This window comes from Anser anser, assembly GCF_964211835.1.
Source record: "Anser anser genome assembly, chromosome: 1".
In the NCBI taxonomy this organism is placed as follows: Eukaryota; Metazoa; Chordata; class Aves; order Anseriformes; family Anatidae; genus Anser; species Anser anser.
Window position 1 is genome coordinate 85,281,679 of NC_139720.1, and position 13,556 is coordinate 85,295,234.

At 33.6% G+C, this 13,556-nt stretch overlaps 1 protein-coding gene across 3 annotated transcripts in view; it reads right to left on the reverse strand.

The window, feature by feature from the left end:
• Positions 1-13,556, reverse strand: part of LOC310882937 (uncharacterized protein) — a 206,625-nt gene that overhangs the window by 168,992 nt on the left and 24,077 nt on the right. The window lies entirely within an intron of this gene.

Sequence of the window (13,556 nt, forward strand, 5' to 3'; positions counted from 1 at the left end):
TAGACAGAGAAAAAAGTTGCGTTACAGCAGCAGATAAGAAAGACTTTGAGTTTCTAGACCAGATTTCTTTCCTTCCTTGCTAGAGAGCTAATGGGTAGAATGATTGCCATCTCTAAAGCCTCTGATCTCCCCCACCAAGATAAATAAAATAAGGAGCAATGTAAAATCAAATACCCTTCACATTGTATCATCCATAGTCAAATTACCTGTTTTCACCAGATTAAACCACACTCAAGTATATTTCCAAAAGGATGTGATAGAAACATACTGTGTAGCCAGGATGCTAGGGACTGGTATTTTAGTCTCATGTAAAGTAAAACATTAACCTGACATTTTTTGTGAATCAGAAGAAGGAAATAATGAACTACTAAATCTGGGTATGCAGTATGTCAGAAGATGATCTGAAAGGAGAGAAGTAGGAAAAAGACTATTTGACTCAGTTTCTTAGACACATACACGTAGCATTGCTAGAGAACAATTTCATGCCTCTCTAAAGAAACCTGAGTGGAAAATTCATGGCACAATTAATAGTGAACAATTAATAATTAACTGGGAACAGTGACCCAAGCACAGTAAATTACATGGTTCTTACAAATAGGACCAAAAAAAAAAAAGAAAAAAGAAAAAAAAAAAAAAAGATGCTTTCATTGTCTAGTTTACTAATGCAAATGGACTATAAATGCCCTTTCTATCAAGTCTATATGCCTAGTTCAACCGGCAATTATACAACAGTTCCCAGATGTTTCATTTTAAAACAACAAAAAATGTGAAATTTATGATCCCTACTATATATAATGTAATAAGTAGGATAGGATAGGATAGGATAGGATAGGATAGGATAGGATAGGATAGGATAGGATAGGATAGGTAGGGTAGGGTAGGGTAGGGTAGGGTAGGGTAGGGTAGGATACGATACGATACGATATGATACGATACGATACGATAGAAACTAAAGATGTATATTTTTTTTAATATATTTAGAATAGAATCTAAAGATGCTGTATAATATTTTGCTGTATATTATCCTTATCAAATGGGTAATCTGAATACAAGAAGAAAAATACTTTTGTATACATATACATTGTACATATCAAAGGTAATTCTTTCTTTTTGCTGTTGTTGATGAGCTAAAGACCAGAGATATGAGGTGACTAGCCAAAGTATATGTATCAAATCAAAATATTAGTCTTCCCAGTTCTAAGAGGCCAACACCACCTTGTCAATCCTCCCTAAAACACGCAAGAGTGTAGCACTGTTCCATGTGAGTTACAACTTGTCACCCTCCACAGGATAGGGAGTTTCTGTGCAGTGAAAGTAACAGATTAAAATGGCAGAAATTCTTTTATATGACTAAGTATCTACCAGCTTTGCTTTGTAGTAGGCTATGCAATGAGTATGAAGGTTTGAGAAGAGGACAGAGAGCATATCAATAGGGAAGTAATAATTTTATGAGTTTTACAGAAGGGCTTGAGCTGTGATGATAGCATGTACTGTAATACGCAGTACCTACTGAAAGTCATAGATAATGGTTAAGAGTAGATAATATTTTACATTTATATCGTGCTTCACAGCTTCAAAGAACTACACAAACATAAATTAATGAATCCTCAGGATTTTAAGATCTCTACTTAGATACGTAGATTCTTCTCAGAAAGCTCTGTGTAACAGATGATTACATCTACTTACAAAATAGGAGAAACAACAGCAACAATATCACTAGCCTTGTGAATTAGTTAAGCACCCTTTTCTGCTGATGGGAAAGCTGAAGTTTAATTCTCAGAAAATTTCCGTGAGGTATGTCAATGACAGAGCTGAAATTAAATTTTAGCAATAGACTATCTTTTGACTCTTGTTCTTTGCCTGCTAAGTAAGTCTAAGGGACAATATGGCTTACAGAAGTGAGATAGAAAAATGTATTCAAATTAAAATTTCACAGTCATGAGATTTCTGTCCTCATAAGATTCCCATCACAATAGTGTGATTGGGTGGTATTACTTTGTTTGAAGCCTACATCATAAGTAATTTTTCCTCATAAGAAGATATGGGAAAAAACATTCATCATAAGATAGTCACATCCTCACCGCTGCCAAAGAACAGACAAAAATCCCAGAACCTCTGTATTGGTCTGGTGCTTTTCAAAAGCTCTTTCCTTATTATCCATCTCATCAGCTTTTCAAATACAGCTAACACTTATGCTTGCAGTCAAGCCTGACAGGATGCAAAGATGTCCACCAGAGTTGTCAGAGATCTTGTAATAACATTGATCCCACTCAGGAGTTAACACAGAAACCCAATGATAATTAAAAATGTCAACATCATTAAATATTTCATTTCTCAAATATGAACGAAGAGTTTGAGTCCCATATTTGCATAATTTACATAACAGCCATCTAATTTCATTGATTGAATTGATGACACCTGGGATGTCTAAGCTTTTGGTTTTTTTTCTCTCTGGTCCATGGTCAGAACTAGAGAACTTTGCAGATCCTATCAGTGTATTGAAACTGCACTACAGGTATTCAAATACAAAAATCTGAGAGAACACAAACAATCTTATTCTGGTTATTCACATAATTTGTTTTGTGTATGATGGCAGCTGACATGGATGGAGCACAGAGGGCTTCCCTCACTTTATTGTTCTTACCTGACTCCTGCTAGGAAGATAAATTGCAATGTTGTCACTCAAACATATTTTAATATTAAGGCCTCAAGTGGGACTAAATGGTATCATAACATTGCATCAATTATCACAACCCTGCTTCTACGAACAGTCATTTGTATCTCCAAAAATGAATTCTTCAGTTCAACAGAAAAAGTTATCCTTAACAGTGCAGGCCTGTAACTTCCTGATTTACTTTATGATATCACTATTTCACAGACAGATGTCCCATTTTTAAACCAAAAATAGCTAAAGAGTAGAGCCAAAAAGATTCTTCAAATCTTAGATAACATAGACAAATCATTTTTTATCTTTTTGCCACATAATTTAAAATGTTTAATCTTACAAGGCCTATATTATAAATGTGTTTCTAGTGTTGGCAGCTGTGGTTAAAAGACCAGAATCCATTTCATTTTTGCATGAATATTAACAACATAACCAAGAATGTTGTTATTAGGTACATTCTTGTAGTAAATTGCTTTGCTATAATAGTTGTAAAAAATTAAAAAACAAAATGGCCTAGGATAAAATCTTGGCTCATGGGAAATTTGTCTGTCATGGGATGAGAAGGGAGGTCTTCTCATGAATTAATAAATAACTTAAATAGTAGGATTAAGTGATCAGTTTCTACAAAAGTAGAGGTTTAACAGTGCAGTCCCACAGGGAGCTCTGCTGGGATATCTACTGCTCAACATAAATGATCTAGAATAGGAAGTGAATAATGAGGTAACTATAATGAGGTGACTAAGTGTTCTGATGATACAAAATTATTCAAACATAATAATCATGAAAACTAACAGCTAAGAGTTGCAGAGGATTTCAGTGTTGGGGCAAGAAGCAAATGAGCATTACTGTTGATATGAGGTAATGTACACAGGGGAAAAAAGCTCCTCGTCATAAACACACAGTGAGATGGTCACTTAGTAAGCTGTTATATTTCAGAAAATATATCTAATTGTCAATATCCATTATCCCATGAAAATATTAATAGCCCAATACTTAGTGACATTCAAAGGCTAAATAGAATGGTAAGAAAAAAAAAAGAAAAAAAAAGAAGAAAAAAAAAAAGCTAAGAAAATGAATAAAGGAGTAAAAGAGAACATCTTCATGGCATCATACAAAGTTGACGATCACATCCTGAATTACCTATTCATTCCAGTCTCCTCAACTAAAAGACAACAAGACTTCAGAAAAGAGGGGTAAGGTAAGTAAAGGTATGGGTTGCTTTCAATATTAAAGAGACCCTGACACATTGTTCTAGCAAAGTGAACTCTGATGTATGCAAAATCATGAATGGAGAATAGAGAGCAACTATTAACAATATTTCATGACAGAATTAAGAAGCATAAAGTTAGTGGACAGAAGCTTTAACTCAAAAGTACATACTTCAACATGGTGAATATCTTGTGGAATTCACGCTGTGGAGGTTACTTCCACGCAATGCTTGGGATGTGAAGTGGGTTTGAAATCGGACTAGCCTGCATGAGGAAAAAAAGACTTTGATGGGCTACTCTTATAATGATTTTATTACAGTCTCTGTTTCAGATATCGGGTGCAGAAAGGCAGAAGAATAACCCTGAGAAGTACCACTCTGTCCTTTCTCATGTCAGAAACAGAAAGTTAGGCTAGGTGAAAGTTTCATCCAAACCCTTTGTATAACCTTGGGCAGTTTATTTCTTGCACATCTTCTTCTCATCTCTGAAATGGGGCTAAAAATACATACCATCCTTACTTCAGAAGTATATTATAATTTGAAATTTTCTGTAATATCCTTAAAGATGCTTAAGGTTACACAGGTTGCAGGCTGTATTTTGATTGCAAAAATACTCTGACATTTCCTTATGATTAAATGATTTTAAATGTCTTCTCAATAATGTGGAGGCAGTTTCATCTAGTTATGGTGACTTCCAAAGAAGAATGACATCAGGTGGAAATTGTATTGGCATGTTCACTCTACATTTCATTCTTAGTATTTACTGGGGGGAGGGCTGTTAAAGTTCTTTTTGGGAAAGCCTCTGGCTACACACAGAGAAATCTATAGAATCATAATGCAATTGCATTTTAATATAAATAAATGGCTAGCATTCTGCAATTTCCAGGAGAATTTAACTGAAATGTTTTTCAGTCTCCCATTTCCTTGTCCTCAGCAGAGATGTAATGGATCCTGATCACACAGCTTCAAAGACACTCTTTGCTGCTGGAGCAACTATAGCTTTTTCCACTGCCTCTTTTTGTAGCCCTTGCTCAAATGCTAAATAAAAAGAGTCTGTCTTGAGTGCTCTTTTCCAACTTGCCTGCTAATGAAGGAGGTGGAGAAAGATGCCATAGTGTCTATTACTTTGCATGCAAGAACCACTTTCAGGTGGGTAGTGCCTTGACCTGTGAAAGTAAGATGTCCATATTCCCTGTGAAAAGTGGTTGCTGTAATCTTGCTCACATGCATTCATCTCTGTTAAACAAGCAGAAGCTTGTTCTGCAATTTACTGTCCAAGCAGCTTGAAGGCCATTGAACAAAGAATTTTCCTAATATATCATAATTACGCAAACACCTGTGCTGAGCAACCTTGTACTGAACAACTCAAATTTTTTTCATGGGTTCAATGATGCTCAATATTCCTCAGCTGTGATTTGATGGTGTAATGGCTTAGTGTAGGTACAAATCAAAGATTTTTAAAGAAAACTGCCCAGATATATGTGTAACACATTAGTAATTTTTATATAGTTGTACAACATGCATTGCTACATAAAACTGTTTCTTTTTGCTGTAAGGGCAAAACAAGAATTACACAAAGGATCATTTGCAGGTGTTCACTTCAGAACAGATTATATACAAAGCTTAATGGATAATTTGTTTGACTCAATAAATAAATGCTAACCTGTACAACACAGTGTACAAAAGGTCTTTTCAGAGGCTTTGTTTCCTTTAGAAGACTGTTCAGCAGATTTTTGGAACCCACAAAATCTATGCTTTGAGTCAGACAGACTTCAGAGAGTCTCCAAATACCAAACCTATTCTTTACTAAATGCTTTCCTACTATCACACTTTTATGAAGTCACCTTTGGAAAGAGAAATATCCAACAGTGAAATATCCAACAGTGGATATGAAAGTTCATCACAGTGATCTTTCAGAATGTTTTGAATGAATCATTCTGTCTTCAGCCAGAAAACAGTGTTAAATTTTGAATGGGCAATAGTACTTTCCCCAACTCTGAACTTTTCTAAGACTTGTTAGGATTTCCAACAGCTTAACAAATTAATGTCTTTTCAGTTTTTCTCACGTCAATATTATCTGGTATAGTCAACACAGACGTAAGTAATATGTCTAGTAAGACAAGACCTGCTTTGTCAACAGGCCTTTTAACAAAGGCACTGATATCATTTCCATTGACAATGGCAACTTTAGGCTTACGTTAGGAATTAAAGCATTTTGAAATATGTTATTACTGGAGTTCCCTTTCCCTTCACCCCCACCTTACAACATATATATATTTTAGTGCAGCACAAACTGCCTGAAAATAAAAGTTTGCTAATGAGTTTATACACTGCGATTATTTAAAGAAAAATATCTTTCAATTTAGCATCAATGTAATTTAGCATCATTTTTTTTTCAGAATGATGCTAGTACAAAGACTCAGAATCTTCCAAATTCTTATAACATTAAAGTAACTAAAATCTAGTGCGTTGTTATATATTTACTGAACTGAACTTGAGGTGGAATTGGAGGGATTGCCTTTTCTTATAAATATTATAAAAGAAAACAAAAATTTTCTTTCTACATTCAATCATGTTATAATTTGTGTGTGACCATACAGAATCATCAGAAAAATCTTAGGAAGGAATGGTCAAAGAATCAGACCATCCTGCCCTGAATCCCTTCTGCAGCACTGACCACAAGTGGATTCCTCCAGAAGAATATAACATAAGGCCAAGAACTGAGTGACACTTTTCCAGGGTACTCTCTCTACCTCCAACACTGTGGAGGATTCCTAATGCTGAGGTCATCCCTTTGTACTTAGCAGCTATCATTTTGTTTTTTTCTTCCCTGAATTTGTGCTGTTTCCTTTTGAATCCATGTAAACATTTAGCTTTCACTTTTAGAAAAATGTGTGTAATTACAAATACTAGAGGCCTGGCGTCATTTTCTCTGTCTCGTTTTTTAATCTGTTTAGTGAACAATCTGCCTACTATGAAACATGGGGATAGAGAATATTTTTACCAAAAAAAAGAGTTGTTAAAACATGAGTCTGACAAGGCATTAATTCCGTAAAAAAAAAAAAAAAAAAAAAAAAAGCCTAAGGGCTGCAGAGGATTTTAAAATTTGCGAATTAAAGAATGATGAAGTGGTAGCAGCTCGGCCATAATCTACTTCACCCTAGGATATGACTTGCACAGAACAAACAGTAGTCAGGGAAGGGGGATATTAAGCTAAGTACAAGAGGTTTTGAATATGCAACCAAAAAGGAGTATGTTTCCAAACACAGGCTTGCAAAGGACAAAAGTACTATGCACTAGAAACTTTATGGTATTGACCTATAAATTATATTCTTAAAAAATCAATATAGAAGTTACCAACTTTATATGATATTTTTCTTGAAATGTGTTTTGTTTACCTGTTCATATTCTCATACAAGCTACTTAGCAGTATTTACTTGTCATCTCTGAAACAAAATAAGATTTTCTAGATTATCATTGTAGGGTTTCTTCTTAGTTGTGCATTCTCAGAGTACCCAGAGTACTCTTGGACAATACTCTTTACATTCATAAATACACACATGCACATTCACATATACCTGGAACTGCTGCTTCATTTGATATATAATCAGGTTTTGCAACTAATCTTCTATTAACTTTTCACAGACTGTTCTAGTGACAAGTTCTCTTTTATTTTAGTAGTCTATGTTCTTTCTTCTTCAAAAGCAACTTTAAAAACTAATCCAGTATCTTAGACATTTTAAAATCCTCATTTACTTCATTTAGTTCATTTATGGATATTGCTAATGGTTGGGGTTATAGATAGGTGGTTTGTTCTTTTGTTATATTTTTTTGTTTGCCTTTTTTTTTTTGTGAGTGTGTTTGATTGTGTATCTGTTTGTTTGTTTGTTTTTGCTACTATTTGGCTCTGGAAATACATGTAAAGTTTGCTTCCTCATATGTCCACTTCCAAGACGTTCAAGTTTCTGAGCAGTCCATTGGCAAGCTCTCCCAGTCATAAGCAACTGACCTGGCTGCTTTATACAAGCATGTATTCAGAAGTGTTTCAATAAAACCATAAGATGATTACACCTGGCAGAAATGACTATGCATTTTGCATTGTCACATCTCTACCATGCATATAAATTATGATTTTTATTCTTCTTGGACACTAATATCCTAAAAATAAAATTTCCAAGAGTCATTTAAACAAATGGGCATCATTTGATTCCTCATTTCCTCATCTCGTTTTTTTTGTTTTGTTTTGTTTTTTCATTTTGTTTGTTTGTTTTCATTTTATGAGTTTGTTTCATGCGGAAAATAATTTTTTCTTCTGGAAGACTTCTACTTCAGATACTCCATTTCCAGCTTCACATTACTCTGTAAGACATCTACACCTGGGAACTGTCACTTGCACACATATACCTTTTTTTTCCCTGTAAATTCTAAATCTCTTTGAACGTATTTCTCTTTGCAGATTTGTTCTTCCTTTCAGGTTGCTATGTGCCTTCCAAACCAAGTAAGTGATAAAGTTTGCAGAATCTGAACTTGGTGTAAAAGACTTACAAAAAGTAATTAATCCAGAATTTTCTGTTGTGTTCAGAAGTGGAAGTAATTCACTGTATAACTCTCGATGACAGATATTTTCAATATCATTATTTTCTTTGTTTATTTGATCTACACCATGAATTGATTTTATGTACCAGCAATACAACGCACTGAAGAGGCGATTTTTCGTTATGACAATAAAAGTACGTTGTTGTTGTTGTTGTTTTAACAATGATGTAATTAATAAGCTGAAATGAGGAAAAACTGTTAAATTTTAAAACTTTCATTCATCATCTTGGGCTTCACTGAAAAGCAATTATCAAGACAGACTTTTTTTTAGTTATTGAGAGAATGCCCACAAGCTATGTGTAACGACAATCACATGTAACCTGAAATTGCACTATAGAAGACGCAAACTCTTCTTGTGCTTACATCAGGATTTTCTGAGAAAGAATCCTTCATTTCATCCCTGATAGCCACCTTGGTTTCTGTGTGCTGCTTAACCATGGGAAAAACTTGTAATGATTTATTAAGGATATTGCCAGACTTAACTGATGTTTATGACACAGAGAAATTTTCAAATGGCAGGAGCTATAAAAAAAGGATGAATATTATAAATATTAAATTGCTGCTGAATGTTGATGTTATTACTATTATTATATATTTTTTCATTTATTTTTATTTTATTTTAAATCACAGACCTTTCAAACCTGACTGGAGGAAGGTGATGAAGCAATTAGCAGCAGATGGGAAGAGACAGAAAATAGTATGTACATAGAGGTAGTATAGCTTATGCTACATGCCTACAGCACAGGTTGTTTCACAGCACTGGGGGCAAATAAGTCTCTTCTACATCTAAAAGCTCTCCAGCCCTTTTGTGGCAGTGTGTCAGATCTCATAGAAAAAAAAAAAAAAAAATGTCCAGAAAGAAGTATGCTGAGGTGCAGGGGAAGCAGACACAGAAAACAGACAAAGATGAGCAGGTCATCTGATTGACTGTATTTATCTGTAGCCAGAATATTTCAAAGAAGCCACATGATTACTCTCTGCTAATTTATATTTTAAAAAATTGTCAGATCAAAACATCTCCTTGACAATATCACAATTGTACAAAATAATACAAATTCAAATTACAGGGTTAGAAAAATGGAGAAGATGGTCAAAAAAGGGTATCACAAATTTTGGGGTCATAAAGATGTCTTTTGACCTTCATTACTCTCTGACTCCCAAAGACAGTGTCAAATATAGTGTCAACATTTGCAAATTTTAATCGTCCTTTAAGGTTTCAAATGTCATACCAACAGAGCTTGATTAGCAAAACTTCAGGTACTGCAGGAAACAAGCAGTATGTACCTAACTTAAAATCATCCGTAACTTGGCAGACATTCATGTAAATCAGTTGTATTGAACACAAATTTAGATTCATTTCTCATGAAGACATATGCACAAAATTAAATAATTTGATCTCTTTAAGATTATGATCAAGAATATGCCACAATAAAAATATATAGCCACTTCATTTTTCCAAATGTAAAAAAAAAAAATATATCCTTTTTATGCAATCTGCTCTGAAACTAGTAATTTAACAGCTTTAATTTGATATAAATATCCTCGCTGAATTGCTGTTGAAACAATACTCATTCCCATTCAAGGGTTCAAACACATTCTGACTTTACCACATCTTCTGCACCACACCATTTCAACTCACAATAGTCTGATTTACTCCATTTCTGTAAGAAAAGTTTAGGTAAGTAGACTGAAAACTAACAGAAGTCATCCTCTTATAAGATGGATTTTAGGAAACTGAAGAACTGGAACAGATTGAATGAATGGCTATCTAGGAAAAACAGGAAATCTGTTCTTCCTAAGTGAAATATGAGATATAATAGAAAACAATGAAATAAGTTTACCACTTTGGGATAAGTTGGACTTCCTGTAGAGAACCCTTATACATAAAACCAGCACCTGAGAAACAAATGATGTCTTTTCACACCGACATCCAATTGATCAAGACCTTTGACATATGTAATCAGGAAGCAGAACAACTAATTTTAGAGGGTTTTTATGTTTACGAAAGAGTTACATTAATTTTTGGATTAATTGTTAAACAAATGTGTAAAGTAACTGAGAAGAGAATGTGGAAAAAAAGTCAATAAAAACAACGACGACAATAAGAGTTCCTGTATTTCTAATTTGTAGATTATTATTATTTAAATAATGAGAACTTTATTAATCATTAAATTCTGTTAAATCATTGAGCATTTACTAAACAACTATTTTAATAATTAGCATCGGCAATTAAAATATTAAACATTTATGCAAATGTACTGTGTTTCTTTTCCATAGCTTTGATGGACAATCTCAGGAGAATAACTCCACAGAGAAGCAAATTACAAGTTCTATACAGTATGAGATAATTGTGAGGAAACATACAATAGGTAATGAAAGTTTGTGTTCCTTTGCTTCAAATTTTTTATATATATGTATACTTTTTGTATATCCTAAAGTTATTCAGAAGCACTCAATTAATCCATACTGTTTTTCACCCATTGATTTCAAAACACTACATTGTATACATCCATAATTCCCTTTCTAGAAGTAAGGAAACTGTGGGTGGCGTAGGAAGGATTTGCTCAACATAACCCATAAATTGAGAGGAGAAACAACTAAATATCACCATGAGTAGTAGTTCAGAATTTTACACTTTAAAACATACTGCCTCTTCTAGTGAAGTACTATTTTCCTTTCCATAGATTTGTTGTGCAGGAACTACATTATATTTCACTGAGCTGTGACCGTGGTTCAAACTTCCCATTATTTAAAAGAGATTATGTTGTAGTGAAAGCAACTTAAAATGCAGTTTTCAGGGTTTGGGGGTTTATTGTTTGTTTGGCTTTTACAGGTCTAAAAATCATTAGAAAAAAATAAGTGTTTACGTGGTTAGAGTATATCTGCCTGCAGATATAGCAAATGGAAAGGTACATAAACTTGAACTATAATTAGTAGGCCTCTAACCAGTGATATTTAAATCTTTTATGAGCAAATGGTTTCCTTAGCTGTTACTAAGGGCTAAATCTTGGAGACAGCATTCCTGTAATCAGTAAAACTTAATGAAAAAAGTCACTCGTGTGACTTGTATTTCTGCATTTAGGCATCACTGTTAAACAAATTTATGCTTAAAATTCTAAAATAAATGACCTATGCATACCATAGTTGTGCACACAGCTTCTATGATCATGAAGGTGAAAAACTGCTAAAAACTTAAACATATAAAGCAACTAGATTTCTGTTCCCTCGTAATTGTAAATTGTAAATAAAATTAATAGCCACTATCTTCCTTCATTAACATATTAATATTTACTATTTCTATGTATCTCTATACAAAAACATTGTTTGGTTTATTTTTTTTAATTGCAATGTTTATTCTTTATATCTTGAGTTGCAATATCCAAATGTATTTTGGCAGTAGATTTTATTTCATCTGTGCAGTAAAAACATATTATTGAAAACATATATAAACTTTAGTTCTTTTGTTGGTTGCAGCTTTAGAAGAAGTTGAAGTAAAACTTTAAACCTGACTATTTTTTGCATATGCATGTGTAGTCTTTCCATTACTTTCCTTTCTATGTCAACATTTTCACTAGTTCACTTTGCTACAGGAGACAGATGGGATGAGACAATGCTAAGGTAAAAAGAAATGAAAAAAAAAAAGAGAAAGAGAGAAATGAAGTACATTTCATTGTCTGTTAGTGTATTAAGTAAACGCAGAGGAGCATGTTTTATTTAAAAGGAAATTTTTAGATTATTCACAAAGAGCTGCAAACATTCAATAGCAGGGAGTTAACACAGAAAGAATTGAGATGCAGCTTAACCTATGAAGACTTCCACTATTCACATTGTCAAACATAACTGTATGTATAGTCGACTCTTCTAAAGTTTTATTCCTGAAGTTCATAAGGAATCACAGGATGAAAATGTAAACATAGAGGTGTGCCAAAGATCAAAGTAATGCTGTAATGAGGGACTGATATTTTCAAACTAAGTTGGGTTAGCCCTTCTGATTTCAACCTGCTAGAGCTATGTAACTTCATAGCTGTAAAATACCTGTGAATTTTTCTGTTAGGCAGTTTGAATCATACAGTACTAGTATTTACTTCTACTGAAATATATTGATCCTCTGTATTTTGGCTGCTTTAATATTTTTGCTAATTTAAGAATCAGCTATTCCACGATTTTTCAGTCATGACTAAGGTTTCCAAGGCTGTTGAGGAGATTTAGTCACGTTTAGATCCTTTCCATTACGAAGATGAATGTCTGTGGTGCCTCAAACGTTCTTAGAGTTTAACAATTTGTTCATGCATGCAATAGTTACAAACAAAAAAAAAATGTAACTGCATGTATATTTGTTCACACATTTCTCTTTTTTCACTTCATTTTCTCTTTTAATGTAATAATACATTAATATTTGTTTTATGAAGGATGGGATTATTTAATATCTACTCTAACAGTTTTATTTGAAACCTTCCAACAGTATGCAGAGAGAGCTGGCATAAATGGTTACTTGTATTACTGAGGCAAGGTCCAGCTTATGAGTGTATGTTAAACTGAAACAAAACTGCACTCTCTCTAATAAAGACCGGAACTAAGGCTTGCAAATTCAGCAGCAGTTTTACTGCTAGGTGTGTAGCTGTGAGGCCTCAGCAACTACTACATTACAAATGTACTTTTAAAGTACTGATCTGTGAATTACTTTGAACAGACCATCACTATAACAAAGTGGAGTTTGATTGTCATGTGTCTACGTGGCATCTGTAACAATATCAATAAGAACAGAGTGAGTTTCATTTTACATGATTTATTTTTTCAGTACTATCAGCATAGTTTCCAGAAGGGCCACTTAACGTGAGGACAACTAGCTACAGCTGTTGTGAACAAACAGTGAATGTATTTGTCTCTCCAACTCAAAATGCAAGGAAGAGTGAAATTAGTATAACTGGGAACATTGAAATTAGTCTAAATTAAATGTATAAACCAGAAAATAAATGGCTTGCAATCTACTAGAGCAGATACAAGAAGGATTAATAAAATGCATGTAATTTGACATATAAATGGCACATAGACTATATATGCACACATATATGCAAAACGTGTATAATG